Source organism: Gekko japonicus, unplaced genomic scaffold (genome assembly GCF_001447785.1).
Source record: "Gekko japonicus isolate JY-2015 unplaced genomic scaffold, Gekko_japonicus_V1.1 scaffold1132, whole genome shotgun sequence".
Taxonomy (NCBI): domain Eukaryota; kingdom Metazoa; phylum Chordata; class Lepidosauria; order Squamata; family Gekkonidae; genus Gekko; species Gekko japonicus.
In genome coordinates, this window is record NW_015170310.1 from 445,992 (window position 1) to 461,086 (window position 15,095).

The 15,095-nt window shown below is 49.9% G+C and overlaps 1 protein-coding gene across 4 annotated transcripts in view; it reads left to right on the forward strand.

Annotated features, from left to right (window-relative positions):
* CELF2 (CUGBP, Elav-like family member 2) overlaps positions 1–15,095 on the forward strand; it is a 468,221-nt gene that overhangs the window by 354,397 nt on the left and 98,729 nt on the right. The window lies entirely within an intron of this gene.

Sequence of the window (15,095 nt, forward strand, 5' to 3'; positions counted from 1 at the left end):
CAGCAGCCAACCGGTTCCTCTGGAGATCCAGCAACGGGGCGTAGAGGCCGAGGCCTTCCCCACTGTTGCCTCCTGGCACTGGTTTTTAGAGGTTTACTGCCTCTGAATGTGGAGGTTCCCCACAGTCATCGTGGCCAGTCGGCACTGATAGGCCTATCCTCCACGAGTCTGTCTAATCGCCTGCCTGTGGCCGTCTACGCCTGACCCACAGCCCCTCCCCACTTCAGAGAGCTACAGGGGTCTTCTCTATGGTTCCCTGCCCCTGGGGAACCCTGCTTTTGAACTAGGGCTGCCAAGTGGGGGCGGGGGGCAGGTAAACCCCCGCTTCGGAGGCCCGATTTCCACCACTGTGGAATCGGGCCCCGGGGGGAACTCCGCCCCGGCGCGCGCGTCACCTGGAAGTGACGCAGGCACACTGGGCACGCTGGGGGCGGGGCCACGGCCATACAAATTTCCCTTGTATGGCCGTGGCCCCGCCCCCAGCGTGCCCAGCGTGCCTGCGTCACTTCCAGGTGTCGCACACGTGCACATACACCCGACGCCGGCTGGGAGCCCCCTGCTCCCGACGAAGAAGCACTTGGCAACCCTATTTTGAACGTCAAGCTTGTTGCCATCTGTACAACCCCACCTCTTCATGAGTTTAGTGTCTTGGTCTCACAAGAGCGTGAACTGACGTTGATGCACTCAGACCAAACAAAACATTTTCAGATTTGCAGCCGTTCGGCTGACCAGTCGATGGCGTCTAGGGTCACACAGCAGGGTCCATGCTGCAGATCTTTGCTTAGATGTACGCATTCAGTGTAGGGAAAAGGAAGGAGAGAGACTGCATGATGCAGACAGCCAGAGAAAGCAGGAGACTGCAGCTGTCTGCTCAGGTAGCAAAGAACTATGAAGCGTTCCGCATCTCGGAAAGGGTTTTTGAGTCCAGTGGCACCTTGAAGACCCACAAAGTATAATTCTGGGTACACGCTTTCGTGTGCGTGCACCCTTCCTCAGTCTTTCTCATCTCTTTCTTTCAACAAATCCGTGGGCATTTTCTGATAGCAGTAACCATTAGATAGTATGTACCTGAAGAAGTGGGCATGCACACAAAAGCTTGCACCCAGAATTAAACTTTGTTGGACTTCAAGGTGTCTCAAACTTTGTTCTGTTGCCTCAGACCAACAGGGCTATCTCACCTGAGTATATTTTTACAGTAAGTGACAGCAAACTGGTGAATGTTGACACCGAACACACACATTTACCAGTATGTTTTCCGTTTGTATGAAGGTCAGTGGAAAATGTTAGGGCGGGAAATTCTTAGCATTTGCTGGTAAATGTCAGCCTCATTTACAGGTAAAGGAGACTTACCGTGACAGTGGTGTGCATCTTTTTTTTTTTAAGTTAATGACCCAAAATGTTCTGATATTTTCTGCTGGGTCTTGTACCACCTTCAGACTCACTGGTAAATGTCCACATTTACCATCATATGTACAAAAAAAAATAAAATTAACAGTTCCCAATTGGCGTGTGCCTGAGTGTTAGTCTTTCCACATTTCAGAACTTACCACTAAGTTAGCAACATGGGTGGGTGGGTGAAAAGCTGAGCCCAGCACCGATCCTGTTTTCCCTGAAGAGTGCAGTCCCAACTCAATAGCACCCCTCTGGCTTTTGGGATGTCATTCACGCTCTTTCAGCCCTGAGGGCGGGAAACTTGCGTATGCTTTTTGAACAAATGCTGCTATTCAGAGCAGGTTGGATTCCGTACCCTTCAGGCATCCTCCGAAATTCCGAATTCACGCTGCACCAAACCTACAGCTCATTTAAACAAATACCATCCAATCTTGAAAAAGCCAGCAAGGTTAGGCCTCATCGCAGAATTACAGGCCAGAATGTTATTATTTATTTATTTATTACTTTCAATGTATATCCCGCCTTGCCGGGCGAACTGGCTCAATGCAGAAAATGTCAGTGGAAAATGTTGTTGTTGTTTTTTGTACTAATCACAAAAAACTTCCAAAGACACAAAAGAGTAAATGAAGGGAGATGAAATAAGGTTCTATAAAGAGAACTCCATGAGGCTGAATTGCAACGTAACTAAATCAGTAAAAGGAATTCACAGTTTATGCATTTCATTACAATTTCTTCTAAAGAAATTAATATACTGTCTTGAAATCGTATCTGTCAGTACCAAGACTTATGTGGACATCTTTATTTATTTTTTTAATTTATCCCCCAATTCCGCCATTCTAATTTTTTTTTAATTTTTAATTTTTATTTTATTTCAACTTAAACAATACACAAACTTTCATGATTGTCCACAACAACAGAACTCAACAAGGTAACTGCATAAGTTTATATGAATTTCGAAATAGATTACAGGTGGTGAAAAACGTCATAAATACTTTGAATTTAGAGAACTCCGTATTAAACATATATTCAAGAAAAGGGAACCATTTCAAATGAAGGTTAGGATTTTTACATGAGAGATTTACCTCGGATATTTTATCCATGGCGTAATAATCCCATATTCCCGGGATGATAACTGGGAGAGCCAGTTTGGTGTAGTGGTGAGGAGTGCGGACTCTAATCTGGGAGAACCCGGTTTGATTCCCCACTTCTCCGCATGCAGCTGCTAGCATGTCCTTGGGTCAGTCACAAGTTCTCTCAGAGCTGTTCTCTCATGAGCAGTTCTCGAGAGAGCTCTCTCAGCCCCACCTACCTCACGGGGTGTCTGTTGTGGGGAGGGCGAGGGAAAAGAGATTGTAAGCCGCTCTGAGACTCCTTCGGGTACTGAACGATGGGGTATAAATCCAGTCTCTTCTTCTCTTCTTCTTCTTCCCCTGCCCTGCATTGAACATAATCAAAATGAGAACTGATATATATATCTATATACAATAGCTTCTGGGGATCTAGCTTCTGGGGATCTAGACTCATGTGAAACTGGCTTCTATAGAGTCAGACCATTGATCTCTCAAGACCAGTATCATCTCCTCTGACTGGCAACAGCTTTCCAGGATCTCTGGTAGAATTCTTCCACATCACCTGATCCTTTTAACTGGAGATGCTCATGAGTGAACCTGGGACCTTCTGCATGCCAAGCAGATATTCTACCACTGAGCCACAGCCCCTTCTAGAATCTCCATAAGGGTTTGTCTAGCTAACGTTTGACCACCTTCAAAATAGTTAGCAAAAGAACAGAACAAACTGGTGTGGTGTAATGCCTAAAAGACCGAGCCTAGAGCCTCGGGTTCAAATGAGAACATAGGAAGAGCCATGCTGGATCAGTTCAGTGGTCCATCTAGCCTACACTACCCAGGTCAGGGCAAGTAAAAGCAACAAGAGAAGGACCGTGCAGGGTGAGGCACTGGAACCCCGGAGCTTTGAGCTGTCTGCTAGATGGGCACAGAGGTCGGGCTGAGGCCAGCAATATGCAGACAGAAAGATCATGGAACTTTCCCATTCCCCTCCCCCATGAGCAGCCAGTGCAGTCAGTCCTGCAAGAGTAACTGATACAGGAAGGCCAGAAACGTTGGGTGATTCTCCATTGGTTTTTCCCTCCGTTGTTTTACGAAGCCCACACTGGAACAGAAATTCCCCTCTGCATTGCATGCTGCTTTCACTCCCTTTGATCATAGAATTTTATGGTACCCTCTACACTGCATGCCACTTTCGCTTTCTTTGATCATCACCAGGTTTTATGGTACCTCGTGCATAGAGTTCTGGCCATTCAGGGCTGACTTTGCAATCAGTACGGCACTGTCCCGAGGTATCCAAATGTGGTTTTGAGCGGCCCCTTTTCCTCCCAGCTGAGAAAATGCGGAGCAAATGCTAGCTGCAGAATCGCCCATGGAAATGCATTTGCTTTTCTGAGGCTTGGACTGCGCAACTGTTTTCAGACACGAAAGAGTCCCCGACCAGCGTGGGCCGGTGGCACATGATGGGATTCGGCTGCCTCTGTTGACTCGCCCCGAGATTGGAACCGCACGAGGAGCGTGAACTGATGAAGCGCAGCAGAGCGGTGCATTGGCCAGATGATGGTTATTACTCTGGGTCCTCCTCTCTGCAGAGCGGAGATCAAATTCTCGATTGAACACACACACAAACAGATAGAAGGCGCATATTGGCTTATGTACAGAGAGCTCAGAAAGCGTGCCGATTTCTGTGGCTTAGGATCGGGGGTGTCACATCTGTTGGCTAGCTGGCAGAGTGTTACATCTGTTGAAAAATGAGTAGTGCGTGTACCAGACAGACATACAAATTGAGATGGGCAGGCTAGCTTGGAACGCGTGCGGGCTGAGCTCGTGAAATACTGCTGAGTGAATCATAAAAGATGCGCCTGAAAGACTAACAAAACTTGTGGTGGGGTATGAGCTTTCAGAAGTGAAAGAAGTGAGCAGGGACTCGTGAAAACTCATACCCTGCCAGTCACTAATGTTGTTGTACAGAAATACAAACCGCAAGGGTAGACCGTCAAAAAATCCACACGCTTCACAAGTTACCAGTAGACATCAGTCTATTGCAACATAATTATAGTAAGTCAATTGATAAAGTAGAATTTGTGGTCACAATTCGAAAGCACAAGTTGCAATACAAACATTTAACAAGAGACGGTAGGACAAATCATAGGCAGAAGAAGAATCCAACAGGAGACTCCTCTATATCCTTTCAGTATACTAGTGTCCAAAAGACCTCAGAGTCCACAAACAAGGCAAAAGATGTCCCATAGCACTAGGGTTGCCAGCTCCGGGAGCTGTCCGTTGACATGCGCACGCGCAAAGCATGCGCGCGCCTCCAGCACGTCACCGGAAGTGACGCGCGACGTCGATCACGTTGAGGGCAAGGCCCCGATCGTCGGAGGGAAAACCATAGAGTTTTCCCTCCAACGATCGGGGCCACGCCCCCAACGTGATCGACGTGGTTGCGTCACCTCTGGTGACGCAGCCACGCTGCGCTTCGGGGGGCGGAGTTCCCCCCGGGGCCCCATTCCGCGGGGGCGGGAATCGGGCCTCCGAAGCGGGGGTTTACCCGCCACCCGCCCCCACTTGGCAGCCCTACATAGCACAAAGGAACTTCTGCAGCTGAAAACGTCCTTCCTAGGTATGCCAGACGTCTCAAAGCATTCTTCCTCAGTTATATGGCTGAAAAATGGAACCTGATTTCCATAGTAATCTAGGCACAGCTCATGTCTCAAATGGAATCTGTGGCTCTGTGTTGCTAGTCTTTAAGGTGCTACCGGACTCTTGCTCTTTTCTACTGCTACAGGCAGACTAACACGGCTCCCCATCTTGATAAAAGATACACATTTCCCATCACTTGAAATCGCCCAAGGAGGCTCTGTACTAAGCTCCAGCTGGCCATCTGGTTAAGATGATAGGGAGCATGGAGCAAAGCCAGTGTGGCATTGTATTTAGAGCAAGGATCCCTGATATGTTGAGCCTGTGGTCATCTCTGGAATTGGCTGCCTCAAAATGGCTGCTGCGGGAGGCGGAGCCAGTCACAAAATGGTTGCCACAGTTTACCCTCAGCCACACAATGATGTTCCTTGTGCTGTGGTGGCATCTGATGCCAAAGCAACCTTTTTAAAAATTTGCATGGCCAAGCTGAATCTTTGCTGGGCAAAAAGACCCACCTGGCTCCGGCCAGGCCCGTAGCTTGCGTGGGGCCCACGGGGCCCGCCCCCCCACGGGGTTTGCGGGGCCCCTCCCCCAATCCTCTGCTCCCCCCCCCATCGCCGCGGAGTGCTCCAGGCTTCCCGGGCGGGGAGGAGGAGCCGGTGAAGCTGGCCGGGACATGTGGGCAGGCGCGGGGGCAGCTTCTCAGGCAGCGCCAGGCCCGGTTGGAGTGAGCCAGCCAGCTATTAATCAGCCGCCGCTGCCAAAGAGCTGCCATGCCCAGCGAGCTGCCTGCCCACATGCCGCGAGAAAACGTTCTTCCGCTCGGCTTGCAGCCCCGCGGCCTTACTGGAGCCCAGCAGGGCGGTCGCCCACTTGAGCCGGGTGGCGGCGCAGATGGAAGCCGACGGCGGCCTGAACTGGGGCCGGGCGGTGGCGCTGGTCATGTTCACTGGCAACCTGGCTGGAGGAGAGCGACGGGGAATCTCCTAATGGAGGAGCTCGGGAGGGAAAGGAAGAGCCCAGCCAAGCCGGCTCCTGCAGCCCCTCCGCTCTCCGGCAGTTGCTGGTGTTATGACCCAACTGACAGAAGGGACGGCAAAGAGAGGAGGAGGGTCGAGGAAGAGAACGTCCCCTCCACGCATGCGCCACCCCTCACAGCCGACAGCTCCGCCGCCTGTCACTGCGCCTCTGCTAGGAAGTGGTGCTGAGCGTTGGAAGGCGGAGCTCTGTGATGAATGCGCTACTATTCCCGGTGGGTGGAGCAAATGGGGACAATGTGAGAGAGTCTGGCCGCGGGCGATTGGCTAGAATATGGAGGGCGTGGGCAGAGTTACATTGTCTTGGGGGCGCACGGGGCTTGATTTGGTAATGGTGCGGTAAGAATCCTCAGAGTCAAGTCTAGGTTAGTTCCTCGGCTTTCCGTGTAGAGCGTAAAGAAACAAGGTGCTTCCCCTACCGGCAGGCCCGTAGCTAGGACCTTTTTAGTGGGGGCGAGAAGCGCGAGTGGCTGGAGGCGCACGGCGGCTGGGTAAGAGCGGGGAGGGGGAGGAGGTGAGGGGGGGCGCTCCTGCTTCTCCTGCTGCTTCTGCAGCATCGCTTGCCTGCCGTGGCGGCCGCAGCCTTCTCCAACCCAGCCCCTTTCCTTCGCAGTGGCTGCGCTTCCGTCCGGCTGCGCCCCGGGTGATATGTGTGCGGCGCGCGCGCACAAAGCGCGCACACACACTCCAGCCACAGCCCAGGAGTCCCCCAGTACAGCATTATTTAGACTTGGCAACCCTAGGTAAGAACGATGGTTCCGGGCCTCCCCACTTTCCCCAGGGACCCCCCCCCCCACTAAAAAGGCCCTAGCTACGGGCCTGGGGCGCCCACTTTCTGAAAACACTTGGCAGGCATCAGGAAAGAATCATAGAATCAATAGAGTTGGAAGGGGCCATACAGACCGTCTAGTCCAACCCCCTGCCCAATGCGGGACCAGCCTAGAGCATCTCTGACAAATATTTGTCCAGCCTCTTCTTGAAAGCTGTCAGTGAAGGGGAGCGCATGACCTCCCTAGGCTAGGCTTGCCAAGTCCCCCCGGGGCCTTCCACATACAAAGCATATGTTCTTCTCAGGGGAAGGCCTCGGTCTCTATACCCTGTTGTTGGCCATCCAGAGGAACTGGTTGGCTACTGTGTGAGACAGGATGCTGGACTGAATGGACTATTGGTCTGACCCAGCAGGGCTCTTCTTACGTTCTTCTCAGGGGAAGGCCTTGGCCTCTATGCCCTGTTGTTGGTCCTCCAGAGGAACTGGCTGGCCACTTTGTGAGACAAGATGCTGGGCTAGATGGACCACTGGTCTTGTCCAGCAGGGTTCTCCTTATGTTCTTAATTGAGAAAAGCCATTTCTTTTCTTTTTCGTCTCAGCAAGCTTTCAGAGGATGAGGTAGATGATTGGTTTGGACCTGTCCTCCGCCGTCGCTACTGTAGCTGTACAATAGTATTCTCCTAAATGGCTTAGATTTTGATTTGAAGGAGCTTAGTGCGATTGGAAATGTAAACATGTGTTCTAATTGGTTTAGCTTGATTTTAACCGTGGTTCAGAGGAGCTTTGATTGTTGCTTTGTTGCCACTAATAACATACTCGAAAGCTGCCTTGAGGGCGTGCTGTGCATTGTGGCAGGATAGAAATATTAGAATATGTAGGGAAGTGTCATCAGGGAGAGCGATGGAAGGATAGAGACTTCTCGAATGGCTGATTCACATGTTGCTGAGCACGCGGGTCAGGTTCACGGTCCTGTGTCACAGTCCGATGTGAATCGTAGAAAAGAGCGAGAGTCCAGTAGCACCTTTAACAGAATTTGTGGCAGGGGATGAGCTTTACTGAGGCTCCGGTCACACGGGCAGGAAACTGCGAGGGGGAAGTGTGGCTGTTTGCCCCGGGGCAAACTAACACGCAGTTAAGCGATCAGGCCTCCTGTGGAGGTACCGTGGAGGTTCCGTGGGTAGGGAGAGGTGCCGATCACAGGACACGTCTGTGCGCAACGAAGAAGTGCGCGGCGCGGCGAACTGGTTTTCTTTTTTGTGTACACTACGAATGCGCATGCTCCGTTGGGTGCGTGTGTGCATCCACGGAGACTTGGGGGGGGGACCCTTTTTCGCAAGGGGACATGGGCGGGCGCCGGATGCCACCGGAAACGCGATCAGACGCCCGCCCTTGCCCCGCAGTTTCCGGAAACTAGTACCTCTGAGGTACTAGTTTTTTGCTGCGTGTTTTCGGCCCGAAGCCTCGGTTGTGCCATGGAAGCGCTACGCTTGCCAGATGTGCTGGTGAGATTGCGCCCGGAAAATCCGCCTGTCTTCCATATCTCTTGCGTGGCTAATGTTCCGTGTGACCGCAGCCTGAGTCACTCAATTCCTGTACAAGGTTGTGCCCAATTCAGATCGGGACTGTGGCATACATGGAGAAGGACCTTTGGCTTCCTTCCCATGTGACTTTCCCCCACCTGAAACAGTCCAAGACAGGCTCTGTTTGGTCCACTGGAGAAACCTGGCCAGGAAAATGGCGTGGGGCAGGGAGAAGGCTAAAACCCCTTCTCCGTTTACACCGCCATCCAGATCTGAATTAGGGGCCTTATATGTGGGAATGGGGAAAGCCTGCAACTCACGTCAATTATCGAGCTTATTTGGATCAAAATAGACTGAACTGAACATGCCAGTTACCTTAGACCAGTGTTCCCTCTAAGCTGAGTTCAGTGTGAGCTAGCTCACAGTTTTTTAGCCACCGGCTCGCTCATTTTTGTCTTAGCTCAGGACGGATGGCTCCGGAGCAAACTAATTTACGCCGCGGCCAAATTGCCCGCTCACCACCTGAATGCCAGTCGCTCACAGAGTAGAATTTTTTGCTCACAAGACTCCACAGCTTAGAGGGAGCATTGCCTGAGACCCAACCTGTGTTCTCTGTAAAGATAGTTTGCAGTCTATTGCCGACGTAACTGGCTGCAGTTTGGGAGAGGAGTGTGCCGAAAGTCTATGAGGTTTCACAGTTCCCGAAGTGTATCCTCCAGTGTTCCCTCTGAGCTGAGTTAGTGTGAGCTAGCTCACAGTTTTTTAGCCTCTGGCTCACACATTTTTGTCTTAGCTCAGGAAGGGTGGCTCCAGAGCAAACTCATTTATACAGCAGCCAAATCGCTCGCTCACAGCTTTAATGCCAGTAGCTCACAAAGTAGAATTTTTGCTCACAAGACTCCCAAGCTAGCCCGATCTCACCGGATCTCAGAAGCAACGCAGGGTCAGACCTGTTTACAACTTGGATGGGAGACCACCAAGGAAGTCCAGGGTTGCTATGCAGAGGCAGGCAAAGGGAAACAACCTCTGTTCATCTCTCGCCTTGAAAACCCTACGGGGTCACCAGAAGTCACCTGTGACTTGACAGCTCTTTCAACCATCAGTTGGAATAATTGTCCAACTGCTTTTTTAAAAAAAAACTGTTTCACACACGCACACACACTCGCAGAGGTTATAAAGGGTTGGATAATTTATTTATTTTTACTCCTTTCATGCCTATTCTGTGAGCGTTTTCACAGACGGGCCTTTGATTTTTCCACATTAGCCCGAAGCAGCTGCATAATCTCTCATGCGGTTTACAATATGTGAGAATATTTAGAATAAGGTCAGTGCAAACAGAAAACCATGCAGTACCTTCTTTGGAATTATTCTCCCTTTCAGGGGGAAAGAAGCAGGGGCCATATACCCTTAATCCACCCTGATTGTACAATCAAAGTGTCTTCATGGATAACAGGTTAATATTGATTTTGTAAATGCCATTCCAAAAGTCTCTTCTAGTTATAATGGCGTTTTGTTTTTTGGGGTTTTTTTTTTTAAACCTTGTATAAATGAGGGATGGACCCTCTCACAATAAATGTTTAATCAAAGAGAGAGAAGTCAGAAGTCGTCGTTTTGTTTTGGCTACGGTTGGCTACATTCTCCCAGTCCCATTCCCGCGTGACTGCAGAGGTTTGCTGTATTCCACTCCCCGTTAATTTCAGTTTAACTAGAAGGATTTCTGAAATTCTGAAAAGCTTGTACACCCTTTGGTTCCTTCTGTTGCTTTACATCTCCTTCCCGCCGAGGTTCCAATATAAAAGCTGCAGCAGCAATTTTGATATAATCAGGGCTATTTGGGGGCAGGAACGCACAGGAATGGAGTTCCGGCTGGCTTCCAAGTTGGCCACGCCCAGCAGGAACTCATTAGCATAATAGGCCACACCCAACAGCAGGAACTCATTATGATTGGCTACATTAGGGGTGTGTGGCCTAACATGCAAAGGAGTTCTTACAACAAAGAAAGCCCTGGGTTTTGACAGCAAACAAGGTAAACTGAATAAGAAGCAAAAGGTGGGTGTGGCTGGATGACCACACTTCTGGTAACACGGGGGTGTGGCCTAATATGCTAATGAGATGTGCTGTCATGTGTGTGGCCTAATATGCTAATGAGTTCCTGCTGTTGGGTATGGCCTATTATGCTAATGAGTTCCTGCTGGGCTTTTTCTACAAAAAAGCCCTGGATATAATCATATGCACGAGAGAATGACGATCCTTTTTGCGGGTTGTTTAACTGATGTATGAATGTGTGTCGGTAAAACAGTGCACAAAAAGAGACTTGATACCTTTTTCCAGTACAGTCACCTTGGCTGCGATCACAGACACTAAATAATCCACTTTCAATGCACTTTCAATGCACTTTCCGACTGGGTTTCACCTGTACTGGCAAGATCCAGTTGGAAAGTGGATTATTTAGTGTCTGGGGTCCTTTCCGCATTTGCCTGCCACTCCGGATTTTCTCAGTGTTCGAGTCGAAGCAATTTAAGTCCAGGGCAAAACAGCATCCATATAACCCGGGGCTGACCATTGAAGGGAAGTGATGTAATGCAGAATCGGGGGAAACCCCAGAATCAAAAGAAGGCTGAACTCGATTTTAGTGCAGAATGGGGGGAAAAAACCTGGATTAAAAAGGTTAAATTCAATTTTACTGCAGAATTGCTTGGAGGACACTGGAGTGAATACGGGTTAAAAGGAGAGTGCAGGACGGGCCTGTGATCACCACCCTTGATTGCTTTTGTGTGTGTGCGTGTTGTTGTTTTTATCAACCTTTGGGTGTTTACTGGTAGTGCAGAGAATCATAGCTCAGGTTACAGAGACCAGTTTCCCCGGAGAAAATGGATGGTCTAAGATCCAAACAAACTTACTCTTTCTTAATATCTCATGTTTCATAAAAACCATCAGGAAAGTCTGGAAACCAATGCATTGGGGGCCAGTATTCACATTTGGAAATCAATCTGTGAATGATAGGGATCCCAGCCTGACCCAGCTCACCTCCAGACTACAGAGATCCGTTCCCCTGGAGAAAATGGATGCTTTGGAGGGTGGCCTCTGTCCTCCCTGTCCTCCCCAGGCCCCACCCCCAAATTTCCAGGAATTTCCCAACTGGAGCTGGCAACCCTAACCCCCCACCCCCACTGCCAGCGACCAGGGGGACCTGGCAACCCTAGTGAATGACACGCTTACCAGCACACGTGTCCCCTTTGAATGGTGCAGTTGTCTATGTGGCCTGTTGATTTGATTATTAGTTTCCTGAGCATGGATTTGAGAGTTCGCCCTCTCTTTTTCTAAGTCAGCTGTAGGATACGGGAGTGGTGACTGTCCCATTCTGTAACTTAGGATGCAGCATGTCGGAAACAGCATGCTTGCCAATGGATTAGAAAACGCGGGAAATCATAGGATGATGTCATAGGGTTGCCAGGTCGGAGGAACAAATTATCCACCCTGTACAGGCAGGATGTCGAAAAGGGTGCGGAACCACAGACCATTGCCAAACCCTTTACCAATTAGCGTACGCTGGTATAAATGGACCAACAAAGGCACTTTATGTTGCATTTGTTGATTTGTCTGCCGTATTTGATTCCATCAACAGATCCTGTTTATGGTCAAAGCTTGCCAAATTGAACATTGAGAAGCAGCTACTATTCCTACTTTGAGAGCTTCATAGGGACACTTATGTCCAAGTAAGGGTGGGAACCTCTGGTTCCCTAACTAGGAGTATCTCCATCAGTAAAGGAGTTAAGCAGGGATGTGTGTTGGCCCCCAGCCTATTGAATTTGTATCTAAACAACATAACAGCGTTTCTGTCAGGCCCACAGTTTTTCCCACCCTCTTTGGGACAACAGAAAATTTCAGTTCTTCTATATGCTGATGATATGGTCCTAATCTCACTGACCAAAATAGGTTTGAGAACCAACTAGGGCAATACTTCAGTGAAGAAGCTCTCAACATTAATCATGCAAAGACCAAAGTAATGGTTTTCAGAAGAAAGCCCAAAATTTCTCATTAGAGTATTCTCGGTAATCCAATTGATCAATGCAGTTCATTTAAATACCTAGGAGTAACTTTTAAAGAAACACTAAATTGGAAAACCCACGTGGTAGGGGTTAAATCGTCAGCGTTAAGGATGGTTGGGTCTATTATACACTTATTCACAAAGGGCAGGGTTGCTAGGTCCCCTTAAGGCACTGGCGAGGGCTGGGGGACAGGGTTGCCAGATCCAGGCTAGGAAACTTCTGGAAATTTGGGGGTGGAGCCTGGGGAGGACAAGAGCCTCAGTGGGGTACAATGCCACAGGGTCCACCCTCCAAAGCATCCATTTTCTCCAGGGGAAAAGATCTCTGTAGTATGTAGATGACCTGTAATTCCGGGGGATCCCCAGGACCCACCTGGAGGCTGGTATCCCTATCATGGTGGGATGACTTGTGATGCTTAATTCACCCCAGCGATCCAGATCTCTATTATTAGATCTGGATTGCTGGGTGAATGAAGCACATTGACTCCCGCGTGACCGTGTTGAATGATCTGAACTGACGAATCAACGACCATGCACACGGACAAGATGTGCGAGTTTTTTAGAAAAACAGACTTGCAGCTACACGTCCAGTAACATGCACAGTGGAGCATGGGAAAGCTTTTGATAAAGTTCCTCATCAAAGGCTCCTAAGTAAGCTCAAAAATCATGGGATCTCCAGGGTCTCAGGGAGAGGTCTTTCCCATCACACACACAGAGGTCCATCAGTGGCTATTAGCCACAAGGTATAGATAGGGACTCTGGGGCAAGTGATGCTCTGTTATCTTGGTGCTTGAGGGGGTCAACAGTGGGAGGGCTTCTAATGTCCTGGCCCCACTGGTGGACCTCCTGATGGCACCTGGTATTTTTGGCCACTGTGTGACACAGAGTGTTGGACTGGATGGGCCTTTGGCCTGATCCAACATTGGCATCTCTTATGTTCTTATGTTCTTAAGATGTACAGACACGTGGCTCACGACTGCTGCCGCTTGAAAACGTATCGTCAATTCTCAGCTTTGCATTCAAGCGGCAGGCAAAGTTCTGCAAAAAGATGCAGCCATAAATACAGAACAGATTTACATTTGCGGGATACGGTGCTCCTTTGGGGGCAGATTGCTTTTAGCAGGCTTTGCAGATCGGAAAGGTGGCTGGGCCGATGGACGGCGTCTTATGAAACAAGGCTAAGGGTGGCACGTGGGTTTTTGAAAAAAAATCATTTGCTCTTATTTTGAAGGGAAGGGCTGTGGCTCAGTTGGTTGAGCATCTGCTTGGCATGCAGAAGGTCCCGGGTTCAGCCCCCGGCATCTCCAGTGAAAAAGAGCAGGCAGTAGGTGTTGGGAAAGACCTCTGCCTGAGACCCTGGAGAGCCATGGAGAGGGGCTGTGGCTCAGTGGTAGAGATTCTGCTTGGCATGCAGAAGGTCCCGGGTTCAGCCCCCGGCATCTCCAGTGAAAAAGAGCAGGCAGTAGGTGTTGGGAAAGACCTCTGCCTGAGACCCTGGAGAGCCATGGAGAGGGGCTGTGGCTCAGTGGTAGAGATTCTGCTTGGCATGCAGAAGGTCCCGGGTTCAGCCCCCGGCATCTCCAGTGAAAAAGAGCAGGCAGTAGGTGTTGGGAAAGACCTCTGCCTGAGACCCTGGAGAGCCATGGAGAGGGGCTGTGGCTCAATGGTAGAGATTCTGCTTGGCATGCAGAAGGTCCCGGGTTCAGTCCCCGGCACATCCAGTTAAAAGGACCAGGTAGGAGGTGAGGCAAAAGACCTTAGCCTGAGACAATGGAGAGCTGCTGCCAGTCTGAGTAGACGATACTGACTTTGATGGACCGATGGTCTGATTCAGTATAAGGCAGTTGTATGTAGTGCCAGTTTGGTGTAGTGGTTAAGTGTGCGGGATCTAATCTGGGATAACCGGGTTTGATTCCCCACTCGTCCACTTGCACCTGGCTGGATGACCTTGGGCAAGCCGTAGTTCTGATAAGAGCTGTCCTTGAAAAAGAGCAGTTTGTGTCAGAGTTCTCTCAGCCCCGCTCACCTTACAGGGTGTCTGTTGTGGGGAGAGGAAGGGAAAGGAGTTTGTCAGCCACTCTGAGACTCCAAGTGAAGGGCGGGGTATAAATCCAATTTCTTCTTCTTTTTCTTCTTCTTTTATGTGTTCAACTCATAGGGTTGCCAGGGCTGAGCTGGAGATTTTGGGGGTAGATCCAGGAGAGGGTGGGGTTTGTGGATGGGAGGGGCCTCAGCATGGTACAAGGCCACAGAGTCCACCAAAACAGCCATTTTCTCCAGGGGAGCTGATCTCTGTCGGCTGGAGATCAGTTGTAAAAGCGGGAGATCTCCAGGCCCCACCTGGAGGCTGGCAACCATCTCAATGCATGGGGCCAGTGGTTCCCCTCTCCAAGAAATAATCAGGAAACAGAATATTCCCCACTGACTGACCAGAAGCGGTGTGTGTTTGAGAAGGGAGGGTTTTTGAGACGTGCGGAGGGGGAGGCGTTCTTCTCCATTTGCAAGAGTTTTCTGGCAATGACAGAAAAATCAGAGTTAAGATACCCTTTCAGCTGAGATGACAGGTATAACAGATGCATTTCCCAAATCTGTGACAGTTCCTTGTGCTTCTCTCTCATCCAGCCT